This window comes from Bos taurus, chromosome 10 (assembly GCF_002263795.3).
Source record: "Bos taurus isolate L1 Dominette 01449 registration number 42190680 breed Hereford chromosome 10, ARS-UCD2.0, whole genome shotgun sequence".
In the NCBI taxonomy this organism is placed as follows: domain Eukaryota; kingdom Metazoa; phylum Chordata; class Mammalia; order Artiodactyla; family Bovidae; genus Bos; species Bos taurus.
Window position 1 is genome coordinate 91,123,821 of NC_037337.1, and position 27,601 is coordinate 91,151,421.

Sequence of the window (27,601 nt, forward strand, 5' to 3'; positions counted from 1 at the left end):
ATTTAAGGGCCTAGATCTGATAGATAGAGTGCCTGATGAACTATGGAATGAGGTTCATGACATTGTACAGGAGACAGGGATCAGGTACATCCCCATGGAAAAGAAATGCAAAAAAGCAAAATGGCTGTCTGGGGAGGCCTTACAAATAGCTGTGAAAATAAGAGAAGCGAAAAGCAAAGGAGAAAAGGAAAGATGTAAGCATCTGAATGCAGAGTTCCAAAGAATAGCAAGAAGAGATAAGGAAGCGTTCCTTTGCGATCAATGCAAAGAAATAGAGGAAAACAACAGAATGGGAAAGACTAGAGATCTCTTCAAGAAAATTAGAGATACCAAGGGAACATTTCATGCAAAGATGGGCTCGATAAAGGACAGAAATGATATGGACCTAACAGAGGCAGAAGATATTAAGAAGAGGTAGCAACAATACACAGAAGAACTGTACAAAAAAGATCTTCACGACCCAGATAATCACAATGGTGTGATCACTGACCTAGAGCCAGACATCGTGGAATGTGAAGTCAAATGGGCCTTAGAAAGCATCACTATGAAGAAAGCTAGTGGAGGTGATGGAATTCCAGTTGAGCTATTCCAAATCCTGAAAGACGATGCTGTGAAAGTGCTGCTCTCAATATGCCAGCAAATCTGGAAAACTCAGCAGTGGCCACAGGACTGGAAAAGGTCAGTTTTCATTCCAATCCCAAAGAAAGGCAATGACAAAGAATGCTCAAACTACCGCACAATTGCACTCATCTCATATGCTAGTAAAGTAATGCTTAAAATTCTCCAAGTCAGGCTTCAGCAATATGTGAACCGTGAACTTCCTGATGTTCAAGCTGGTTTTAGAAAAGGCAGAGGAACCAGAGATCAAATTGCCAACATCCACTGGATCATGGACAAAGCAAGAGCATTCCAGAAAAGCATCTATTTCTGCTTTATTGACCATGCCAAAGCCTTTGACTGTGTGGATCACAATAAACTGTGGGAAATTCTGAAAGAGATGGGAATACCAGACCACCTGATCTGCCTCTTGAGAAATTTGTATGCAGGTCAGGAAGCAACAGTTAGAACTGGACATGGAACAACAGACTGGTTCCAAATAGGAAAAGGAGTACATCAAGGCTGTATATTGTCACCCTGTTTATTTAACTTATATGCTGAGTACATCATGAGAAATGCTGGGCTGGAGGAAGCACAAGCTGGAATCAAGATTGCTGGGAGAAATATCAATAACCTCAGATAGGCAGATGACACCACCCTTATGGCAGAAAGTGAAGAGGAACTCAAAAGCCTCTTGATGAAAGTGAAAGTGGAGAGTGAAGAAGTTGACTTAAAACTCAACATTCAGAAAACGAAGATTATGGCATCCGGTCCCATCACTTCATGGGAAATAGATGGGGAAACAGTGGAAACAGTGTCAGACTTTATTTTTGGGGGGCTCCAAAATCACTGCAGATGGTGACTGCAGCCATGAAATTAAAAGACGCTTACTCCTTGGAAGGAAAGTTATGTCCAACCTAGATAGCATATTCAAAAGCAGAGACATTACTTTGCCAACAAAGGTTCGTCTAGTCAAGGCTGTAGTTTTTCCTGTGGTCATGTATGGATGTGAGAGTTGGACTGTGAAGAAGGCTGAGCACCGAAGAATTGATGCTTTTGAACTGTGGTGTTGGAGAAGACTCTTGAGAGTCCCTTGGACTGCAAGGAGATCCAACCAGTCCATTCTGAAGGAGATCAGCCCTGGGATTTCTTTGGAAGGAATGATGCTAAAGCTGAAACTCCAGTACTTTGGCCACCTAATGTGAAGAGTTGACTCACTGGAAAAGACTCAGATGCTGGGAGGGATTAGGGGCAGGAGGAGAAGGGGATGACAGAGGATGAGATGGCTGGATGGCATCACTGACTTGATGGACGTGAGTCTGCGTGAACTCTGGGAGTTGGTGATGGACAGGGAGGCCTGGTGTGCTGCAATTCATGGGGTCACAAAGTGTTGGACACGACTGAGTGACTGAACTGAACTGAAGTGTAAATGGTTAGTAGCAATAGGAAAACTATAAGATGCATTCACTTATGGCAACAATATGTAAAAGGCATAAAGATGGGGAAATTGAAAGACACATCTGAGACCAACACATTGGCTGGATCCTAGTTGATACATGGAGCAATGGGACATACATAAGTGAAAATTTGGGATCAAAGCATGTCAAGCCTTGGATGCAAGATCATTTGGTAAGCTGTGCTTATTCGCTCAGTCGTGTCTGACTTTGTGACCCCATGGACCGCAGCCTGTCAGGCTCCTCTGTCCATGGAATTTATTTCATTCATTTCTTCCCATTTACTAATTCATATTCACTGATGAACTACTGTGAACCAGCCCTTGTGCTGGGTTCTAGAGAGAGATCTGGAGGAGACAATGTTCTGGCTCACAGGCAATTAACGACCACATGTGAAGGCAACTAACCTTATCCTGGTGTTTGCACCTAAGGTCTGCAAACGAAGTGTGAATGAGATGTATCAGGATGACAGAGAATGGAGCATCTAGATTGCCTGGCGTGTACTGAAAAGGCCAAAAAGAGACAGTGGCATCAAGAAGGAATCAAATGAACTGTCGAATTACTGAAGGTATGGACAGAGCTTTCCAGACAAAGAAAGTATACAGTCAAATGTACAGAGATGAGAGAGAACATGGCACATGTATTCATTTATTCACTCATAGTACAGCTTTTTATTGAGCACTTACTGTGTACCAGCCACAGTATTAGCCGCTCTGGGGGAACTACTGATCTTTCAATACAGAGCATGATGTCCCTTCAGATTTAGCTTCATGAGAACAAGAATTATGTCTGTCTTATTAGTTGTTGTGTCCAATATTTAATATTTGTTAAATACATGTGGAAGCATGGTAATGGATATCCATAGGAAAGAGGATAACTACAAGATTATCAAGAAGTTCATGGGAGAGCTGTATCGAGAATTACTGATATATTATGTTTAATCAAAACTGGGGATGTGGACAAAATTGTTCAAACTTCACTGGAGGAATATATAAAAGAGTAGAGGGTAGGGACTTCCCTGGTGGCTCAGTGGTTAAGACTCCATGCTTCCAATGCCGGGGGTGGAGGTTCAATCCCTGGCCAGGAACTAAGATCCTGCAGGTCACACAGTGTGGCCAAAACACAGAATAAAATAAAAGTGAAAATGATTTTAAAATTTTAATAAAAGTGTAGCAAGTAAATAATGGAATACATGGAAATTCTAACCTTTCTGCAGAGAGGAAGCAGCACTCATTAAAAAAGAGCACTCATTTAAATTTAAATTTAAGAAATTCAAAACATTTTTAAAGAGTAGGTGTTTACCATACCAGAGACAAGTTTTATTTATTTGTGATAAATTATAAATTCATGTATAGATGTACCCCATCTATGCTCTGACTGATAACACTGAACCACTTGGGTTTGGAGAATTTTAAAAGTTTCTCCTTTTGAAAACCACCATGGTCCTTTCCCATAGCCCATGCACATCTGATTCTATAAAGTCAACAACAAACCCACCTCTGATATTGGTATTTCCACTTTGCCTTTCTTTAGTCAAAAAATCTTAGCTTAATCCAGATTTGAACTCAGTTCATTCCTTCTCCTAGAAACTGATTTTAATGCTCCTTCTTGGTCGAAAATACACTTAGTCTCAACCGCTTGAGGAGCACTGCAAAGACAGCCTTACTCATTAGGGCGTTATGACACTAGGAAGGCGTGGCTACGTAAAAAACAAGTAAACCACATTAGAACATAACTACCGATGCTTCCCTGGTGGCTCCGGCGGTAAAGCGTCTTTCCGCAAAGCGGGAGACCTGGGTTCAATTCCTGGGTCGGGAAGATCTGGAGACGGAAATGGCAACCCGCTCCAACAGAGGAACCTGGTAGGCTACAGTCCATGGGGTCTCAAAGAGTAGGACGTGACTGAGCAGCTTCACTTTCACTCCACTTTTCACCCATGCTTTAGGGAAGCGAGGAGCTTCAAAGAGGGAGAAATTTCTTCCATCAAATACAGCAGTTCAGATAAGATCTGAAAAGTACTGTGAAATTCTAGGCAAAAAGCAAAAGCAAAGTTCTTACCCTCAAGAGACTCGCAACCTTGTAAGGAAAACCACTCTCAACAGAGACTTACTCAGAGTTCCCTCAACATGCCTGGCTCTTGGTGCGTGGTGGATACCCAGTATGCATTTGTAAAATAAATAAGAATAAATGCACACGCCATGCATTCTCTCATTTCTGTTTCTTTGACTTGGGTTTGAAGGTCACTGATGGCCTAGGTAAGGAGAGTTCCCTGTGGTTATTGAGGCAGAACTCCAATATCAGGAATTGAGGACTTACCAAAAGATGAGAAAGTAAAGACAATAAGCCAAGACAATTTACACTGTTGTGGAAAGATCATATTTTTTAGAGAGAGATGATGGATTTTCCTGATGGAAGCTTCTTGAAAATTAAAATCAGATGGCCCAATGATTTTGCAATGAGGGAAAATTCTCCGTATTTCTTCTACCGGAAAGAATATAAAAGATAAGTAGTCTGTTTGCTGGAACTCAGTAGTCTGAAATTCCTCAAGGACCAGATTTTAATTATCATTGTATTCCCTGCAGTTCTTAGCTTAGAGCTTAGTGAATACTAGGTGCTCAGTTAAAGTTCGCTGGATAAATTAACATATAAAAACACATAAATAACGTGATGGCTAATTCTTCTTATTCAGAGGATAACCAAAGGGAGAGGAGTAAGGAGGAAAATAACAGTAAAAGATGGAAATTGGAGAAAATATATCAATTTGCTACATTTCATACTTAACCCTTTATGAAGATACATAAATTGTTGGTGATAAGTGACTGAATGAATGAGCAAATGAATTAAGCATTAGGCAGAAAAGAAAATATTCAGCATGCCCACAACCATCTGAATTACTGGGCTATTTTAATGATCAAGGGGTCTTTTTGGTGGCAGTATGCTTGTTTAGCAGAAGTGTTAGTTGTTCAGTTGTGTCCGACTCTTTGTGACTCCATGGACTATGTGGCCCGCCAGGCTCCTCTATCCATGGGATTCTCCAGGCAAGAATACTGGAGTGGGTTGCCCTTCTTTAGGAGATCTTCCTGACCCAGGGATCGAATCCAGGTCTCCTGCATTGTAGGCAGACTCTTTACCGTCTGAGCTACAGTCTACGTATATTTATCAGCGTGTGGCTGATACCCATTTGCCAAGCATTTCAGAGGAAATTTAGCAGAACTGACTCTAAGCCATCTTTGAAGATACAACCCACAAATACACCCGGGAGGAGAAGAAACAGGTCACTTTTCCTACCTTCCCTTCCCCTCCCCAAAGGAAAGTGACTGCCAAAGAGTGTCGTCTCTCTACTTATTTTCATTATTCAGAAGAGAGTGGGGAACCTGGTATCTTCCCCTTGTCAGCACTCAACAGATATGATCAGTAACTGCAGCAGTTGCTCTGTGGAGGCAGGACAGATTGCCATGACTCCTTAACTTGGGTGGGAAGCAGGGCATACATCATGTCATTTGCCTTGCAGGTTGTTAAAGTGATTGACGTTGTGGGTCACATCATTTTATTTTCCCTTTCTGTGGGGAAGAGTGCGTAATTCTAGATCTTTTTGTTTGCAGCTTCCAAGAGTGGGGGTACTATTACTCACCTAGAATTCTTCTCTGAGCTCCTCCTCCTTAAAAAAATGACACCACCAGTCTCCCATGCTACATCACCATTTTTGCTTTGCAGAAGAGAATGTACTGAAATAAGTAGCAAAAGAAGGGGATTCGCCTTTTTTTTTTCTTGAAGGCAAAATCTATCATATAGACTATAGCAAGTGATAGAAACTTCTTCTTTACTGTATCTTTTATTCACCGTAGCAGCCAACACTCTACCCTGGGACCAGAACACAAGCAGCAAGCATCTAACTCTGTAAAGAATCCAAATCATCTGTGGAGTAGCAAGTATCTTTTTTCCTATACAAAGACCCATCTTATGGTCTAAAGTGCCTCTAAAGTTTTAGGTTGGTGTACATGGCACTGATGGTAAAGAACCTGCCTACCAATGCAGGAGACGTAAGAGATGCAGGTTTGATCCCTGGGTTGGGAAGATCCCCTGGAGGAGGGCATGGCAACCCACTCCAGTGTTTTGCCTGGAGAACCCCATGGACAGAGGAGACTGGAGAGCTACAGTGCATAGGGTCGCAAAGAGTAGGACACAGCTGAAGCATCTTAGCACATTCAGAAGGTCAGGCTATCCATTCTTAATTGAAATTAACTGTTAATTGGTAACTGGCCCACCTTTGCTTAGCTGAAGCATAGCTCTACATTCAGTGGTAATAATATCTAAGCTTGTGGCCCCCTCTTATTGATGTTCACTCTGCACCTTGTGCAGCCTGGGTGGAAAATGGATAAATCTAGACATTTGTATCCATAACGGGCTACTTTCCCAAAGAGGCGGGATAACTATTAATCCTACCTGAAATGTTTCCTGTCAGATTAAAATATCCAATTCTAGCTATCCCTGTCGATAGAGAAAGTCTAGGAAATAACTCTTTGCAAAACAGGTTTAGTTATTCTATCCATAGCTTGGCAAGGGCAGAGTAACTGATTATTAAGAGAGAGTCTTCTGGAGTAATGATCAGAGAATTCCAAGTTGGGACACCAGGTCACTTTATTTTAGGGTGCCTGGGAAAGGAAAACATAGAACAAAAATAAATCTCTATAAGTATACTTTAGTAACTGGAAACAGAAAGGACAGCTCTTTGTGTCCAGAGTAGTTTCCATCAAACTCTTGGACATTTCCAGGGGATTTTAAAAACAAAACCTACTTGAAGAAAATTATAGCACGTAATTTTATTCTCCCTGTATTTGTATACAAATCTATTTTATGTTTTGCTTTTTATTATTCAGTATATACTTTCAGGAAAATGGGATATTATTTTCCCATAAATATTTACCCATTTCTATTTTCACACGTAATTCTTTCCTCCAATAGCTAAATCTGGTCACCATGCCAATGAGGGCAAGGGAGGAGGACAGAAGTATTAACAGGAAATTTTGATTTTCTGAGAGTCGAGCGTCATGCATTCTGGCTGTCTTTCAAGTTGAGCAGACGATATCTTACCTGAGATGATGCAGAAGGCCAAGTACATGCTTACATTCTTTCTCTCATACTGTAGGAATATTGCTTATTTTTAAGGTAGCTTGGGTGTAGAATGCTCCCATAGGAATTTTAGTGCTTTTTAAAATTTAAGTTCAACCTACTTTGTGGATTAAAAGTGGATTCCCTAAATGTTTCTGAAGGACAAGGACCACTACCGTTTCTTTGATTTTCACTGTTTGCAGTCTTCCTCCTCTGAAATAGTCTTAATGAGTTCCCGTTTTCTCCGGGTGAACTTTTCCTCTTACCTCCTGTTTGCCCTCTCCAATCCAACTTCTTTAAAAAATAAATGTGCTGTCAGAAAATATAGCTTTGCATCACTGAGGCCTCATTGCATTCCAGAGGCAATGACTGATTGCTACACTCTAATCCCAATTTGGGGCAACTCATTCTACAGTTTTATGATTTGGCGACAGTATCTCATGAATAACAATGAAAGAATAACCTATCACTGCAGACTCCCTCACAAAGTGGTGATATGTAAATGCAAAGATAATTGCCATTTAAAAATAAAAGCTTTTTTTTTTTTTTTAAACCCCAATCAGTTGACAATAAAAACTAGTCAAAACATATGCATTCTTCTGCTGGCATTTTAAAAAGTTGGCTTCAGTTTTATTCATGCAAATAGGATTTGACCCTAGCATACTATTACTTAGAGAGTTTCATTGATCCATAGAGGAAAATAAAAGTAACAGGATTCCTACTTAAACACTGACCATATGCATTAGATGTAAAAAGATATCTAATAAAGGAGATGGGTACATACGCAGTTAGCGATTCAAGGATCAATTGTGCTTTTAATTACTCAGCAAATCAGGAACCTGATCTCAATTATCCAAACCATGTAGGCAGGTCTTAATTCTTATGGCGAAAATGTTCTGGGTAGTTGGAATAATTAGGAATCACAGATAATCCCAAGCCCTTATGGCAACAATTCATTAGCATCTCCTTCCTTAGAGAAATGGTTTTATAAGAGCTACAAATCATTACTAAACTGCCTGGCTTATGTTTCCTCTCCTTTGATTATGCTGCCACAATCTCCGGGGAGGGCCACGCAAAGCAGTGAAAAAAGCCCACAGCGAGGAAAGGAGAAAGGGACCGAACCTCAAGGACAGGTCACAGCTATCTCAGCAGACTCCATTTACAGCACAGGGCTAGCAGTGGTGAACCCGTCTGGCAGAAGAGCTGAACACAGGACTTTTATCATTCTGTTTCAAAGAGCATTGAGCAGTTCACCTACAGAAAAAGGTGTGTGCAGAACCAGGTGACAAGGGCCCAGACTACGAACACAAATAATTTCTAGTTTAGTAACCGTAAAGAGGCAGTATGTTTCAGGAGTTCTTTTTTCCGTATTTTCTGCCTTCCATCAATTAGCCTCAGTAATACCAGCGTGTAAGATTCTCAGTTATACTCAAGCTGGGGAAAATTGCAGCCCTCTTCCACTTTACCTTTCTCCTCATTGTTCTTTTTTTTTTTTTTTTTACCAGTATTTTGTGCTAAGTTGCCTCAGTCATGTCCAACTCTTTGAGACCCCATGGACTGTAGCCTGCCGGGCTCCTCTGTCCATGGTGTTCTCCAGGCAAGAATACTGGAGTGGGTTGCCACTGCATGTCTCCAGGGGATCTTCCCAACTCAGGGATCGAACCTGCATCTCTTAAGTCTCCTACATTGGTGGGCAGCTTCTTTCTCACTAGTGCCAGCTGGGAAGCCTGGTGCCTTATCAGTCACAACCTGGGCTGAGCTATAATCCGTCACAGACCAGGTTCCCAACTTGAGTCACTTCTGACTTCAGATTCACTGGGTTTCTTGAATCATCCTTCCTTTTATCTTCAAAATTTCGTTTGTACAACATCAAGATAAATGTCTTCCAGGTCCTGTCTTCGTGTTCTCCATTTCAGTAAGAATCTGGAAGACTCAAAGCCGTCTTCATCATTCTCTCTGTGTGTGTCTCTCTTTCCCTGTCCCTCTCCCTTTCTCTCTCTTTCTCAGCAGTGTGTCAAAATCTATGCTGTTTATGTAGTCAGCAGTCACTTTCATCAGGATGTTACAACTACATTTCCCATGATGGAGAAATGAAACCCTGTTTAGTGATGCCAAGGAGGACATGGATTCACAGTCAGTTATGAGGAGGGGCTTTCCCCTCTCAGAGGCATTCTCTTTGGCCAAGCACAAAGCTTGTAGAGAGCACATGTGGAAAAGTGAGGGGGGAAGGGGTGTAGATTCAGCTACTGGGACACCTAGCTTGTCAATCTAGGCAGTCAGTATGTAACAAACACCACAAGCCCATGGTCGATGTATTCTGAAATCTCACCAAAAAATAATGCCTGCCTGCCTTCCTTCTTCCTTCCTACCTCCTTTCATTCCTTCTTTCTCTGTTTTCTTCCACAAGTACTTCTTGAGTACTATTTGAAACACTCTGAGCAGTGCTAATAAAATAGAAAAAAATAAACTCAGACCTTGACCTGGAGCTTTCAGTCCAATAGGAAAATCACACAATTACAAAAGTCAAAAGAAAAAATAAAACTGGCACATCCCGATGTCAGCTGTAACTACTGTAGTCTAGGGTCTGGGTGGTCTAAAGTCTTCTTTAGTCAAGGAAGACTTCCCTATGGAAGTGGCTTTCAAAGTGAGACTTACGGGATGAATGAGTTAATGGACAAATGCACAACAGGAAGGTGATGAGGAAATGGGAAATAGCCTTTCAGGTAAAGAAAAATGGACACAGAGAAGACTCAGAGAGCAGGACTCCTTTGAGAAACAGAAATGAGCTTTGTCCAACTGTGGCAGAAGGTGCAAAGGAATAAAAAGAAGAGTGATGAGGCTTTAGATGTAGGCAGGAACCAGGTCATGATTATTCTTGTCATCTGTGTTGATGATATAAAACCGCAGGCCATAAAATTCAGACATGAAAGGTATCTGACTCTCTTTTACTTTAACTCAGCCTATGTTAACATTTCGAGCACTACAGTAAAAATTGCCTAGCTGTTTACCAAATCTGTTTCCCCTTCCTCCTAGACATGAAACTAAGCCATGTTTTTCAGTCTTCTTTGCAATTAGTTGTGGCCATGTGTCTGAATTTTGGCCCATAGAAAAAGAGAAGTTTCTTCCAGTCTCAGCCAATCGAAACCTCCCATATAATCTTCCTCCTTCTTCCACTGTCAGACAGCTAGTAATGATGCCCAAGGTGACCTTGGAAGTTATGTAGAAACAGCATCACTCCCCTGCCACACACACATACACTCTCACATTGAGAGGATGTTATAAACAATTATGTTTCTACTGCACTAAGCCTTTGCAATATGGATGCTTCTCTGATACAGCACAGTCTCAAAATGTGTTCTGAGAGCAACAGCAGTAGTACCTACCACCTCGAAACTTATAAGAAATGCAATTATTGAGCCCCATTCGAGACTTACCTACACACTGAATTAGACACTCTAGAGGCAGGGCCAGCAATCTGTGGTTTATATGTAAGCCCACCAGGTGATTCTGATATGGGTTAAAATTTGAGAACACTCTTTATATGTTTTCCATTATCTTAACCCACCCCACCTGGTGACAGAAATGAAGCTCAATTAATTCAAGGAGGTCACAACCAATTCAGCATGTCCTTAATCAGTTCAACCTGCCTACACTGCCAATGCGTAAGATTTCTGGACCTTGTTTATGATCTATTAACCTGTGGTATTCTTTGAAACTTCTATTCTTTCTTTTCTTCCTTCCTTTCTTGATTTCCTCCTTCCTTCCTTCCATTCCTTCTTTCTTTTCTTCCTTCCTTCCTCTCTTTCTCTCTCTCTCTTTCTTTCTTATCCTTGATTGGCTCTGGTTGTTTTTCCATGATGACTGGTACTTTTTTTCCCTTACATCAACCTGTTCATATCAGGTCTCTAGCTACTTTTGAAATCATCCTTTACACACCTTTAGGCTAGCGTCAGGGAAATTCACATTCCCACATTGCTGTTTCTCCTCCACGTTTCCCTCCCTATGTCACACAGGTGATCCCTTTAAGGTTTTCACCTTCCTCAGGTTCTTCCTGGGGTGACATACGGGTGTTCTGGACTCTCAAGTTTTAGTCTCTTTCTCCAGCCAGATTTACCTAATGGAGGGGCAGTTCTAAACATACGGTTTCTTTTTTAAGTATTTCAGCAAATTTTCCTTCTGTGGCCTGTTATGGGGCTAGGAAAACTGGCTTTTAAATATGGTGATGGTTTCTGCATTTTGCTAAATCTATTCTCCATAGTATAAAATTTGTCTGATTTTTGTGTTTGTTTTTATGTTTGTAGTTGTTTTATATATAGATATAGATATAGATATGCTCTTGTTTTTGCTTGACGCAGCCATGATTCTCTTCACTTTCTCCTAAGAAAATTATTCTCATGAATTTTCAATCAGATTTCATAGTTCAAAAAGCTTAGCTACACTTCTGAATATGCCTTATTTTAGCAATCCTTTAAATTTCTTCATTATTTCTACTGAGTTTTCCACAATAATTTTTCTCCCTGCATATACATGTATTAATGGATGCTTATCTGGGGTCTTTTCTATTTTTCTGTCGTCATTTTCTTGTGGTAAGAACACTTGAAATGAGATCAACATCTTGAATGAATTTTTAAAGGTACAATACATCACTGGTGACGGTAGGTACAACAGTGTATAGAAATCATCCAGAACTTATTCATCTTTCTTTTTTTTTTTTTCTAGTTTTATTTTATTTTTAAACTTTACATAATTGTATTAGTTTTGCCAAATATCAAAATGAATCCGCCACAGGTATACATGTGTTCCCCATCCCGAACCCTCCTCCCTCCTCCCTCTCCATACCATCCCTCTGGGCCGTCCCAGTGCACCAGCCCCAAGCATCCAGCATCGTGCATCGAACCTGGACTGGCAACTCGTTTCCTACATGATATTTTACATGTTTCATTGCCATTCTCCCAAATCTTCCCACCCTCTCCCTCTCCCACAGAGTCCATAAGACTGTTCTATACATCAGTGTCTCTTTTGCTGTCTTGTACACCGGGTTATTGTTGCCATCTTTCTAAATTCCATATATATGCGTTAGTATACTGTATTTATGTTTTTCCTTCTGGCTTACTTCACTCTGTATAAGAGGTATCAAAAATAGTCACATTCATAGACTCAAAGCCAGGGCTAAGGGGGAAATAGGGAATTACTAAATTAATAGATAAAGTTTCAGTAATACCCTATTTCCCCCTTAGCCCTGGCTTTGAGTCTATGAATGTGACTATTTTTGATACCTCTTTTAAGTAGAATTATACTGTGTCCATCCTGTCATTATTTCATTTATCATAAAGTCTTCAAGTTCCATCCATGTTGTTGGTATTTCGGTGTTTCCTTCTTTTCTAAGGCTGAATAATAATATTTTCTCATGTATACACTAACTTTTTGCCCACTTCACTCACCAATGGACATTTAAGCAGTTTCTTGGCTATTATGAGTAGTGTTGCAGAGAACCAGGGGATACAGACATCTCTCTGAGATAATTATTTCATTTCCTTTGAGAAAATACCCACAGGGGAATTGGTATCTTATGGCAGTTCTATTTTTAATTTTAAAGGAAAGTCCATATAGTTTTTTTTTTTTAATTTTATTTTATTTTTAAACTTTACATAATTGTATTAGTTTTGCCAAATATCAAAATGAATCCATCACAGGTATACATGTGCTCCCCATCCTGAACCCTCCTCCCTCCTCCTTCCCCATACCATCCCTCTGGGTCGTGCCAGTGCACTAGCCCCAAGCATCCAGTATCGTGCATTGAACCTGGACTGGCATCTCGTTTCATACATGATATTTTACATGTTTCAATGCCATTCTCCCAAATCTTCCCACCCTCTCCCTCTCCCACAGAGTCCATAAGACTGTTCCATACATCAGCGTCACTTTTGCTGTCTCATACACAGGGTTATTGTTATCATCTTTCTAAATTCCATATATATGCGTTAGTATACTGTATTGGTGTTTTTCCTTCTGGCTTACTTCACTCTGTATAATAGGCTCCAGTTTCATCCACCTCATTAGCATATAGTTTTTATAAAGAGTATATCAATTTATAACCCCATCAATAGTGTGCAAGATTTTAGATCTTTCCACATCCTCACCAACAGTTCTCTTTTTAATAATGGCCATTTAACAGATGTGAGGTGATATCTGTTGTTTTGACTTGTATTTTCTTGGTGATTAATGGTGTTGAACACCTTATCATATACCTGTTGACCATGTGGGTGTCTTCTTCTGAGAAATGGCTCCTCCCAGGACCTGTGGCAGGTGAGGCTGGTTGCTGGAGTCTGACCAAGTTGCTGGAGCTGAGTCCATAGACATGGGGACGCTTTGGTCTATAGCTGGGACTGTGTGCAGCAAACCTGCTACAGGATGTGTGTTTGCCTTCTCAAAGCAGCTTTTCTCAGTCTTGGCCTTATTTGGAGTTCAAAACCTCCTACCTGGATCCCAAAGCTTCCACAGTCAGTTCAGTTCAGTCAGTCAGTCATGTCCAACTCTTTGTGACCCCGTGGACTGCAGCACGCCAGGCCTCCCTGTCCATCACCAACTCCCGGAGTTTACTCAGACTCATGTCCGTTTAGTCAGTGATGCCATCCAACCATCTCATCCTCTGTCATCACCTTCTACTCCCGCCTTCAATCTTTCCCAGCATCAGGTCTTTTCCAATAAAAGCCTCTTGATGAAAGTTTCCACAGAAGCACTTTTATTCATGATGGCTGCCAGACTGTTGTTTGCAGGGGGAGTGTAAACTAAGAATTTCCTATTTCATCATCTTTGCTGACATTATCCTCTCCAAATGGCATGTTTTACAGAAATAGAAAAAAAAAAATTCTGTAATTCATATGGAAACAAAGATGACTGCATATTGCAAAATCAATCCTGTGTCTTATTCTTAATAAGCAATAACTAGGAGAACATATATGTAATATATATAATCCCAAAGATTATTATATATACATATGTATACATATATGTGTATATATATACATTTTTATTAACCAGTAGAAAAAATTTAAATATATTTTTATGTACATATATCAGTATATTAATATATCCAACTAATCATTAGAAAAAAACAAACTTACCAACAGAAAAGTGAAGAGAAAGCAAAAACCATGTACAGAGAAGAAAACATACATCTCACTAATCAGTATGCTCAACCACGATCAAGTCGATCAAGATCAGCAAATCATATACACAAGATGAGCTTTGCTTGTATTTAACTGGTAAAGATGTCAGGCAATTCCAGAACAGAAATCAACAGGATTGCTTATGCAGAGCTCATTGAAGGGTAAATTGGTAAAATCATGCTTCACATTCTTTAGCGTTATCTATTGTGATTGGATACCTGACAGAGTTGCTACAGCCCAGCAATTCCGCTCTTGCTTACCAAAGAGCAACTCTTGCTCATGTGTTCATGAGCCAAATTACGAGGGAATGATAAGACAAAATCTGAGAGAGGGTCACCTCTGGGAACAAGGGTAGAGGAGGTGCATATAAGCAGGTGGAGGATATTGATAAGGTTCTTGTTCTTGGAGAGTATGGGCACTCTTTACATTATTAAAAGTAAAACAAAATAAATGATGGTCTTGTGTGAAACAGTGACTGTGTGTTTCAGAAACCAAGGTTCATATAAGGTCCTTAAGAAGGAAGAAAAATAATATTTATGGTTTTGCAATTAAAAGCTTTGGTTTCTGAAATAGTTAAGAAATGTTGTTGTTATTATTAGCTTCTCTTAGCAGTTTTACTCCTCTGAGGCATTAGATAAATTCCATGGAGTAAAACAAAGTATTACTGAGAGCAAAACAAGACTTTGGCTAATATATGAAAATATTATTAATGACAAGATGTTTAGATTTATGCTGTCAAGGGCTTTTCATTTAAGCAGAATTATAGGGTTTTGTAAACCATCTTTCTATGTTAATAGTTAACATACCCCATATTTTTCAAAAAGTCTGAGATAGAAGGATGAATTTGCATGATTAGTTACTTTCTAGTCATTTACCTTGAGACAAAGCAATTATTTCCATTTATTTGTGAAACATAAATATGTATCACCTACTTAACTTCTTCATGGACATTCAAGGAAAAAAGGAATTTTCATTCTTTCAAAGAAAGCTGAGGTACTACTGAAAAATATCAGTGAAAGAAGATCCTGATACCTAAGCAATTTAGTCAGGAATAAAGATCCTTTATAACACAGTACCAGAGTTAAAGTTTCACCAATCCAAATCATCGTTGGTAGTAGCTTTTATCCAACAGGTGACTCAGCTGTAAAGAATCTGCCTGTCAATGCAGAAGACACAAGAGATGTGGGTTCAATTCCTTGATCAGGAAGATCCCCTAGAGAAGGAAATGGCAACCCACTCCAGTATTCTAGCCTGGGAAATCCTATGGACAGAGGAGCCTGGCAGGCTATAGTCCATGGGGTTGCAAAGAGTCAGACATAACTTAGCAACTGAGCACATATGCACACACGCTTATCCAACAACGTGGATAACATCCAACATCTTTAGACTGTAAGCTATTACATTTAATAAAGAATATTTTCTTTTTATGTGTTTTTGAAGCATTAAAACAGTATTATTCTTCAATTTGGAAGATAGAGGAAATATTATAGAAATGTAACTAGAGGAAAAAATATGACTTAATAATCTCCGGACAATCATTAGGTGATGAACATGATTTTGAGAAATACTAATTGTATATCCTCACTGGTAAATGCCTGACTATATTAATTCAAATTATTAAAGCTGAGTAGAGATAATCTTCCCTTGCTGCTGCTACTGCTGCTAAGTCGCTTCAGTCGTGTCCGACTCTGTGCGACCCCATAGACGACAGCCCACCAGGCTCTGCTGTCCCTGGGATTCTCCAGGCAAGAACATTGGAGTGGGTTGCCATTTCCTTCTCCAATGCCTGAAAGTGAAAAGTGAAAGTGAAGTCGCTCAGTCATGTCCGACTCTTCGCGATCCCATGGACTGCAGCCCACCAGGCTGCTCCGTCCATGGGATTTTCCAAGCAAGAGTACTGGAGTGGGGTGCCATTGCCTTCTCCAATCTTCCCTTAAACAAAGTTAATAGACAAAAGGAAATAATATGAAGTCCTAAACATAATTTTTTTAAAGGGAGTGGTTATTTATGTGATAAATGTATATTACATTTATTATGTTTTGAATAAAAGGTCCAATTTGTGCTTTGTGAGATTTGACTTTTTTTTAAAACATCTACATTTACAGGTTTAAAAACTACCTCTAGTTGTGAATAATTATAAGTAAATATTCAATTGTTTTGTCATTATTTTATATATTAAACAAAATAGAAAAATATTCAACAATCAGATCACATCAGATCAGTCACTCAGTCGTGTCCGACTCTTTGCGACCCCGTGAATCGCAGCACACCAGGCCTCCCTGTACATCACCAACTCCCAGAGTTCACGCAGACTCACGTCCATCAAGTCAGTGGTGCCATCCAGCTATCTCATCCTCTGTCATCCCCTTCTCCTCCTGCCCCCAGTCCCTCCCAGCATCAGTCTTTTCCAATGAGTCAACTCTTCACATGAGGTGGCCAAAGTACTAGAGTTTCAGCTTTAGCATCATTCCTTCCAAAGAAATCCCAGGGCTGGTCTCCTTCAGAATGAACTGGTTGGATCTCCTTGCAGTCCAAGGGACTCTCACGAGTCTTCTCCAACACCACACACAGTTCAAAAGCATCAATTCTTCGGCGCTCAGCCTTCTTCACAGTCCAACTCTCACATCCATACATGACCACAGGAAAAACCATAGCCTTGACTAGACGAACCTTTGTTGGCAAAGTAATGTCTCTGCTTTTGAATATGCTATCTAGGTTGGTCATAACTTTCCTTCCAAGGAGTAAGCATCTTTTAATTTCATGGCTGCAGTCACCATCTGCAGTGATTTTGGAGCCCCAAAAAATAAAGTCTGACACTGTTTCCACTGTTTCCCCATCTATTTCCCATGAAGTGATGGGACTATTCAGCAATAGGGAATTATTTATTTATGCAACATCATTAAAATAATGCAATTAAAATAATGATTAGCCTTTGCAATACTGCTTTAAATCATTTTAAAGACATTAAAATTCATGTAAACAATTTATCAGTATAAGCAAAAGCTTATGACATAATATTAAGTTTAAAAAGATGTAATAAATAATTAATGACAATTAGGTACAGCCATAATAAATAAAAAATGACTAGAAGGCAAGTGTATTATGTTTAATTATTGCCATTGTTTTTGTGTTGAGATAACAAGTAGTAGTTTTCCGTATTATCAATTTGTTTTTTTTACAGAAATTGCAACTACCATGATAAACCTCCTTGTGGGAAAAATCTCTGTTCATATCATTCATTGTTATCTTATAATAAATTTGTGTAACTAGGTGTATTAGATCAAGGAATGTTTTCAAAACCTACCTAAGCCAATTGCTCTACAGAAACATTTGTACAAATGTACAATTCAACAGGCTATAAATAAGGATGCACCCATTCTAATTTTTAAAAAGAAACTATGGTGACACAAACCATCAATATTTGAGCCTCTTTTCTCCCCTCCAAAGTGGCTCCAAGATACCATGGTATTTTATGATTACTGTGGAAAATATGTGAAAAAATTGAGAGCATGAAGTCACATGCTGCTACTTCTAAGTATCGTAATAACAAGTGCATTTGGAAATTGCCCCAAATTTTCTCTGATTAGGAAGCTTTGTCGAGATCCCTAGGAAATATAATCCCCACTAGTTTATGTAGTCACGGTAAAGAAAGTCCTGACAGCTCTGAGACCACTCTGCAATTATCACCCTTTGAAGACCACTTCTGTTCTCTATGGGCTACGTAGTTATGTCTTATTTTTCTCACTGTTGAGAAGTGTTCTTATTTTTATTCAATTTTGTCTGGTTTTCTCATGCTAATGTTTAAATATTTCATAAAATTTTAGCTAGGATTTTAGTTAAATCTTTTAATAAACTATAGGATTTTTTTAAAGGTAATCACAATACAACTACTGATCCTCTGAGTTATTCTGCTAGTTATTCCTTGGAAACTGGCAGAAAACTTTCTTATACAAAATGAGAGGTTCAGCTTTCTTTTTATTTAATTTTTGGGTTTCATTGTAAGTTGTAACACTTTGCTTTGGACATTGCTGCCTGAACTCTTCTCTAAGTGAAACACATATAATGTAGATGTTAAGGAGGCATGATGAAGTCTGGAACCAGAATACCTAGATTTGATTCTTTCTCTTTATGCAGCTGTCGTTCCCTCATCTAATGTGAGCATAATAATAGTAACTGCCTCACAGGATTTTTATGAGTTTAAATAAGATAACTATGCATAAAAATTTTAATAATTTATATATATATCACTAAGAAGGTGCCAAGAACCATTCCATTTATCATCATTATCACTCTCACTATCTTATGGTAGGAAACCTTCATAATAGTAGACCTCAAACCATGGAGAGTGGTTATATATTTTTTAGTTGGATAATTGTGCTTTACAATGTTGTGTTGGTTTCTGCCATCTAATAATGAGAATCAGACATAAGTGTGTGTGTGTGTGTATATATATATATATATAACCTCCGTCTTGAGCCTCCCTCTCCCCCCAACCCACCATCCCACCCCTCTAGATTGTCACAGAGCACCAGGCTGAGCTCCCTGTGTCATACAGCAACTTCCCACATATTTTACACACAGAAAGAAAAAAAGTGAAGTCACTCAGTCGTGTCCGACTCTTCGCAACCCCATGGACTGTAGCCTATCAGGCTCCTCCGTCCATGGGATTTTTCCAGGCAAGAGTGCTGGAGTGGATTGCCATTTCCTTCTCCAGGGGATCTTCCCGACCCAGGAATCAAACCGTGGTCTCCCACATTGCAGGCAGATGTTTTATATATATTTTAATGTTACTCGAGAGTGGTTTTAAATGAAGATTCTTGGGTCCCACTCTCCAAGCTTGTGAGTTAGTATGTGGGGGCAGGGGGGGTGGGACCCAGGTGTTACTAACGTAAGTGGTCAACAGACAGCATTTTGAGACATTCTGAACTTGTGACTTGTTTGAGGGGAAAAAATTCATCTCTCCTATTTTTATTTTTTTTAACCATTCAATCACACAAAAGTGGAAACAGCCAGAAAAACTGTTTCAAGAAGGCAACTTATTTCCAAATTGTTCATCCCAGGTTAAAGGTAAACAACTGTCGATTCCCTTCCAAATAGTACATGTATTGGAGGGTGTTTTGCTTTCTCTCCTGATGGTTTCCTTCATGGAATTTCATGGTTCTGTGATGCCATGCGTTGGTGGTAGATTGGAACAGAAAGAGTGAACCCAAGGCAGTGAACCCAACAGAAAGCACCAGAACAGAGCTCAGGACTGGAATACTGATGCTGCATGGCCTAGGCACATATGCTGGGTTCATCACTTGAGTTCGCTGTGCTTATTTTACTAAGTCTGTAAAATAGGAAACTAATAATATCTAACTTATAGATTTGTTGTAAAAATTAATAATGGGACTTTGAAATAGTATGACTCAAAGTGCATTTTAATTAATCTTCGTCCAGCTGCCTTCCTCCCAAAAGGTTGGCCGTCATTGATCAAATAATGTGTCCTATCTCTTCTTCTCCCCAGGCAAAGATGCTGCATGTGATACAGAATGCAAATTATGAAAGGAAACATGGAACACTGGTCAAGCAAAATGTATTGCTCTGCCTGCAATTTCCCCTTCTCTACTTCAGATATTAAAAACTAATTCTCTAAGTTATTCATTGCTGGCAGAGATGATTAATTTAATCTTTATAGATAAAGTAAAATGTTTGGACGAAAGGAGCAAATACTCTGCTGAGGCTAATTGTAAGGCACATTCGGGTGAATAATTCATTGTGTGCAGTATAATGATATCATAGATGGTTAGCCAAGAACAAACATCAATTCTATAAAGAGAATTAAACTAAAACCAAGTCCATTTGGCAGCAGAGGACGAATATAGTCCTTATGGCCAATATGGATCTTGTTTTCATAAATCCTACCAGGACTCAGGAAGATTCCATTATTACCAATTTATGATAACCTATCATGTGTGCCTTTATTTCTCAGTATAAATTCTCCACATTAAGTAAAACATTTAAAGTCATCCCCTGGTGTTTAGAAATGTATTACAGTAAGACAGGCAATGGAAAAAAAATATCCCACGCTGCTACTAAGTTTGGTGGCTACAGGCGTGTGACAATCTCCTTGAGCTTTCAGTTTCTTAGCACAGAAACAGGAAAGCAAACATCAGGTTGTTGCAAGAAAAACATGCTTTATTTAAAGCATCATTTCATGTAATGCTGGTCTCACAGCAAATATTTGATCAGAGAAAAATCTGGAGACAGATCAGCATATATGTGCATATGTATATATAAGTACATGTACATATTACAAATAACATATCTATTTATTCTCCCATCATCCAGCCAACTTCACATTTACCATTCAGCCCTGTTCATTCCTTTCTTCAAGGTATTTTCCTCTTCCTCTACATGTCTTATAATCCTCATCAACAAAAAGAATACAGATGGAAAGGTTCTATTTCTCATTAGTAGTTAAAAATGCAAATTATAGCACCTTGGAAACTAGGATTAAAAAAAAAAATAACATGAGCTGATGTGGCGAAGATAAATCAGTTCCTTCGTAACCAATACAGTACAATCTTTTTGTAAAATAATATCTCAAAAGTAAGAGCCATAAATGTGCTAATAACCCAGCCTCTCTTCTCTAAAAGTATATCCAAAGAAACTACTGGAAACAAAAATTTAGTGGCACAGTTAATATCTTCATGTGTATTACACTGTATTTACATACATAAATGTAAAATACCAAAATTAAAATGAACAAACGGCCCAGAGAAGGTTTGTGTTGTTTTTGACACAAACAATGGAATGTTACAAGCCATTAAAATGGTAATAACATAAAAAATATGCAAAACATGAATATTTATGACAATGTAAATACAAACGATAAGTGAATGTGTTAGTCATTCAGTCGTGTCCGACTCTCTGAGACTCCATGGACTGTAGCCCACCAGGCTCCTCTGTCTATGGGATTTCCCAGGCAAGATTATTGGAATGGGTAGCTGTTTCCTTTTCCAGGGAATCTTCCGGACCCAGGGATTGAACCGAGGTCTCCTGCATTGCAGGCAAATTCTTTACCATCTGAGCCACCAGGGAAGCCCTTTATGACTGTTTAAACTATGTATATGTGAAAGGTAAAACAAAAAATTTGAGCTTTCAATAGGTAGAATTATAAGCAATTTTTGCAATCACAACTTTTCAAAATTTTTAAATCTTGGCTTTTTCTTTATGGAAAAACGAATTTTTATAAAAGTGTGATCTACTCTGCAAAGTCTTCGCAATGTACAGACAAAATATGCATTTTCTTCTCTTTCTGAAAATAGTACCATTTAGTTTTAATGCTTATTCTGGATATTAATCTCTTCCTCGGAAAGCCTTTAAGCCCTTTGAGGACAAAGGTTTGGTAATTTCCACTTTAAAAATATCTTACAACATCGAGCTCAGGCTAAGAATTCAGTGAAGAAAAGTTGAAGAGAATTGTGAACAAATCCCTGGGATGGAAATGGCTACCCACTCCAGTATTCTTGCCTGGAGAATTCCATGGACAGAGGAGCCTGGCGGGGTACAGTCCATAGGATCACAAAGAATCAGACACGACTGAAGCAACTTGGCACACACACACACAGATGAGTTACAAAAGTATTGCCAATACAATTAGATAAAAAATCGATATATTAATTGGGAACTGGTTAAGCAAATCAAAGCAACCAGTTCCTGAGAGAGAATATGGGATGGAAATGCCTCTGGGGCTTGGTTCTCTAGACCCCTCCAGGTTCATCTTCCTGTTTCTGTTGAAGTCTGGTTTCACTAGCGCCTCATCTCCTGCAGCTGTTCTTTCTGTACTACACTCTTCCAGATGTACTCATGTCGTCGATTTTTTCCCAAACACCATTCATACAAGCCATCTGTGTATTGGATTTATGAAAGATCTGGCAAAATTGATAAACACACACACAATGGAAACTTTTGAGTATCGAATATTAGACACTGTTTGTATCAGCCAGGATCAAGTTAGGAAAACAGAAAACGCACTAGATATTCTAACAGAGAAAAATGGAATATAGGGAATAAAGAGGAATTGGAGGCAAGCAACTGAATGTACAAATGAACAATGGCCTATTTATATATGACAATATAACTCTCACCGTCAACCTCTGATAGCAATCAGCCGAGAATGATCAGGACTTAACCAATGACTGCCAGCTTCCCCATCTTTTTTTTTTTTTTAACCATCCCTTTTGGGGAGCATAGCCTAGCCTCAGCCAAATGTCCTTCCACAAACATTCACCTCAGACACCTTGCCTCCAGCTTGCCTGCCTCCAGCTTCTGTATTCCAACAACCTCCAATCAGAGCATGCCCCAAAGCTCCCTTTTTTTCTTCCACTCTAAAGATTTCCCACACTCCACACTGCCTTTGAGTCTCCGCCAAGTGCAAGTGATGACGACTGACTCTTGCTATGTAAAAAGCACTGAATAATCAGTCTCTGTTTGCTCTTTGTTTGGGGTGTCCTTTATTTCCACAGTGAAATAAAAAGAGGTTACACTGAGGTGACACAAACATTACAAACACTGCAAGCAGTCACTACCCCTTAAGGCTGGAGGGGAAAAAAAAAATGGCTATCAGGACCTAGTAGCTCAGACCCAACAAGGTTGGGAGAGACCATGTGACTGATGCAGGCACATTAGTATCTGGGAGATGGTAGGGCTCACCTCAGAGCTGAGCCTGTTACTGAATGCAAGCTAGCTCTCCTCGCCCCGGAACAGGCCGCTGAATCCAAAAGATGAGGTGCTGAGGCAGGGAAGGGACTTTAATCAGGGAGCCGGCAACTAGCCCCTCAGAATAACTACCTTATCCAGGCCTGGATGCCAGGTTCTTCTATAGACCAAAGAGAAAGAAACAATGAGGAGCTGAAGTCAAAAGGCAGAATTGAGAGGGAGAGGCAGTGGGGAAGTAAAGTGAAAGGGTATCAGTCTTGGAAACATCGCCACAGGAATGGCCAACCTCTGGAACGGGTGTGTGGCTCTCTTCTCTTCCCAGGTGGGCAGGGACAGTCTCTCCCTTGAGCTAACCTAAGGCACATTTAGGTTACAGTCCAGCGGAGGGGCAGGGTCCTCCAGGCAAGCCACTGAAATATGGTTATAATCATGAAAGCAACGAAAAGCAAGTCAAAGAAAGTTTCCAGCATAGGTCGGAATTGGCTTCCTCCCTGCAGCAAGCCTTCTGGGGAAAGGATGCTGAGGCTCCAGTGCTCACACACCTGAGAAGGTGCAGTGAGGCTGGTTCTGGAAGTGCCAAAGGATACAGACAGAAGCCAGTGCCTGTGCTGTCTCTCCATGGGCTGAACAAAGGCACTTTAGTTTAGTCGAGCAGTTTAGTTTAGTTTACAGCCTAACAGAGTCTGACAAAGGATAGAGACTGAAGCAAGTGCCTTTACTGGAGTGAAGGTCTTAGTCAGGGGGATGCTTACAGAAACAGCAGATGGGCTCCGAGGACAAGAATAGCAAGCAAAGAGGAAGGAGCGTGTCCCGGGCTCATTCTGGCAATACCTAACTGACAAGGGAAAATGTACTTTGCGGCATCCAGGCATCAGCTTAGCAAAGCAGGGTATAGAAGGGCGACAAAGGAGACAATCACTTAGTAATTAACATAGCGTGTGTGAGTCACTCAGTCATGTCTGACTCTTTGTGACCCCAAGGACTACAGTCTGCCAGGCTCCTCTGTCCATGGCATTTTCCAGGCAAGAATACCGGAGTGGGTTGCCATTTCCTTCTCCAGGGCATCTTCCTGACCCAGGGATCAAACCTGGGTCTCCTGCATTGCAGACAAACTTTTTACCATCTGAGCCACCAGGGAAGTAATTAACATACTTCCATCTAAAAGAATTTTAACCACCCAAAACCCACCGTTTTGCTTTTTCCCCCCATTGTTGTTTTTTTTTTGTTTTTTCCCTCATAGCTTCCTGGGTCATCTTTATTTTCTCCAACCTCACAATAAACCTTTTCTTACTCTATATCCTTCTAAACCATGTCCTGGGAGACTCACCTTTTGCATCCTAAATCAGCCAGTGGTGGTATTTCACTGCACGAAAAGCCTTTAACCACTCCCTTGGGAGACAGAAACAGCGGCCACCACTAGGGATTTCTAAAAGGCTGTTTGTCCTTGTTGACCTTGTTATGCACGTTTCCGTGATATCTGTGCATATGTGCTGGCAGATGCTAGGGTGACTGTGAGGTGATGTTTCTAGAAGGAGGTGGGCATCTTGCTGCATCTCACCATGGGAAAAGGCATGTTGACAAAGGTAAGTGCCAGAAGATTCGGTGGCTAGGGAAGCTAAAGGTAGGCAGACACAGAGAATGAAGTCAAGGTCCCGGAAATTTGGAGATTCCTTACCTACGGAAGAAAGTTTTCTTATATTTACTTTTTTAACTAATACACTTTTCAGAAGTAACATATGTTCATTGTAAACAACAAAACACTAAGTTACTGAGTGAAGAAATAAAAAGTCCTTCCTCATCCTCCACTATGTCCATCTCCCTGGTATGCCCACTCTTCACTGCTTACTGTGCAATCTTTTTGACTTTATGTGTGGTTCCCTCCCATACTGACTATGAGTTTGGCCACATGATTTGCTTGCCACTGAGATAATAGCAAATCTGACACAAGTAGGAAATTGACAAAGACTTCTGCAATTATATTTGCCTCTCTTCCTGGGCACCCTAATGACCCCTGCCATTCCAGAAGGTACCCTGACATGAGTGTAAGCTCATTCCAGATGATTCGTCTTCAGCTGAGTGAGAACAACTTCCAAACTAACTCACCAAATCATGAGAACTATCAAATGTTTTGAGTAACTGAGCTTTGAAACGGTTGGTTGCAAAGTAAAAGTTAGCTCATAGAGTTCAGTCAGTCAGTTCAGTCGTGTTTGACTCTTTGCAACCCCATGGACCACAGCATGCCAGGCTTCCCTGTCCATCACCATCTCCTGGAGCTTGCTCAAACTCATGTCCATCGAGTTGGTGATACCATCCAAGCATCTCATCCTCTGTCATCCCCTTCTCCTCTTGCCTTCACTCTTTCCCAGTATCAGGTTATTTTCCAATGAGTTAGTTCTTCACATCAGGTGGCCAAAGTATTGGAGCTTCAGCATCAGTCCTTCCAATGAATATTCAGGACTGATCTCCTTTAGGATGGACTGGTTGGATCTCCTTGCAGTCCAAGTGACTCTCAAGAGTCTTCTCCAACACCAGTTTAAAACAGTTTAAACAACAGTTTAAAAGCATCAGTTCTTTGGCACTCAGCTTTCTTTATAATCCAACTCTCACATCCATACATGACTACTAGGTAAATCATAGCTTTGACTAGAAAGATCTTTGTTGGCAAAGTAATGTCTCTGCTTTTTAATATGCTGTCTAGTTTGGTCATAGATTTTCTTCCAAGGAGCAAGTGTCTTTTAATTTAATGGCTGCAGTCACCATCTGCAGTGATTTTGGAGTCCAAGAATATAAAGTCTGACACTGTTTCCACTGTTTCCCCATCTATTCGCCATGAAGTGATGGGACTTGATGCCTTGATCTTAGTTTTCTGAATGTTGAGTTTTAAGCCAACTTTTTCACTCTCCTCTTCCACTTTCATCAGGAGGCCCTTCAGTTCCTCTTCATTTTCTGCCACAAGGGTGGTGTCTTCTCCGTATCTGAGGATAATGATATTTCTCCTGGCAATCTTTGATTCTAGCTTGTGCATCATCCAGCCTAGCATTTTGCATGATATACTCTGCACATATGTTAAATAAGCAGCCTGACAGTATGCAGCCTTGACATACTCCTTTCCCAATTTTGAACCGGTCTGTTGTTCCATGTCTGGTTCTAACTGTTGCTTCTTGACCTGCATACACATTTCGCAGGAGGCAATTAAAATGGTCTTGTATTCCCATCTCTTTAAGAATTCTAATATTAAACTACTCTTGCATTTCTGAGATAAATGCTACTTAATCATTCTATATTATTTTCCAATACATTGCTGTGATCTATTAGTGGTATTTTATTTGAGATATTGCACCTGTGTTCACAAATTAAATCATTCAATTGTGTTATTTTCTTATTTTCTCCTTATATACACTTGATAAAACTAAAGATTGATACTAACTCCTTTATCCTTAATAGTCTAAAATCTGAAAATGATACCTAGGTAGAAGGTGTTATGTTTGTTTGTGTCTGTTTACCTGGGTGTGTTTTGTTCTGCCAATGGCCTAGCTATACCAAACTCAGCCAAATCTTCTCATTTATCGTCTATATCTATCAATCATATATATCTATATAGCTACCATTGCCTCCTCAGTTTGTGAGAATAGAACTTACTCAGAAGCAGTTGCTGAAATTCCTAGTTCTGTCTTCAATGCCTCTCAATTTCTTCTTATATCTTTCTCAGCTTTTTGAGGTAAAATTTGATAATGATAGTGAATACTTACAAGGCTCTTTATGTATAAGCACTGTTCTCAGTACTTTACGTGTATTAACTCAATTTATTCTTTATAACCACCCACTTCTGGTTAGAAAACTTACACAGGGAATTGACCTAGCTACTGGAATACTAAGAAAGCAAAATGAGAACACTGAGGTACCTAGAGGTACATGGAGGTAAGAGCTGCAGCACGTGGCTACCATCCCTATGTCTGGGGAATGTAGGAAGGTTGTCAGAACTGAGAAACTCCGTAGAATTGAGGTACAGAACTCTGAGCAAAGGCACCATCTAGGTCACAAAGGGAGCGGAGGGGTCTTGGAAATGAAATGGTGCTCACTGTGCCAGTACAGGGAGGAGACGGGAGGAGCCTGTTCTGGGGGCGCCAAGAGAAGATAGAGACTAGGGCCAATCCTTCTTCCAGAATCACCTCTGCTGTTAGAATCTGGCGTCAGGAACGACAGGCAGACAGAACATTCCTACCACTGCTTCCTGCCTCTAAGTTGCGCTTTTGTGATCTCTATTGACATGACTTTACAGGAAACAAATGGAAGAAGGAAAATAAAGTTTGCGATGCCCTAGCCCCTAGCTTCACAAAGAAGAGCATTATAGGATATATTTGGGGTTTAAAGAAGAAAAAAAGAGCTTAATGAGCACACATTTTAAAAAATATTTTTTTCCAATATCACAACAGCTTGTAGTACACACCTGGTATTCAGACCTAATCAGTCTGTTCCCAGAGTCTGTGTTCTCAACCATCGTACAATGCTGCCTCTCTGACTATAAAATTCTAAAATATACTTTGATTCTGTCTGCCAGGTTGCTAGCGT

General features: G+C 39.9%; 1 long non-coding RNA gene across 2 annotated transcripts; it reads right to left on the reverse strand.

Annotated features, from left to right (window-relative positions):
• Positions 1 to 19,728: 19,728 nt before the first annotated feature.
• LOC112448569 (uncharacterized) lies at positions 19,729 to 26,997 on the reverse strand. Of its 2 annotated transcripts, XR_009496259.1 has the most exons (4): positions 26,672 to 26,997; positions 24,360 to 24,707; positions 20,676 to 20,818; positions 19,729 to 19,844 (listed from the first exon to the last, which is right to left on the reverse strand). It is a non-coding gene; the product is annotated as an uncharacterized lncRNA (long non-coding RNA). The 2 variants fall into 2 exon arrangements; XR_009496260.1 differs by lacking the exon at positions 20,676 to 20,818.
• Positions 26,998 to 27,601: the final 604 nt, after the last annotated feature.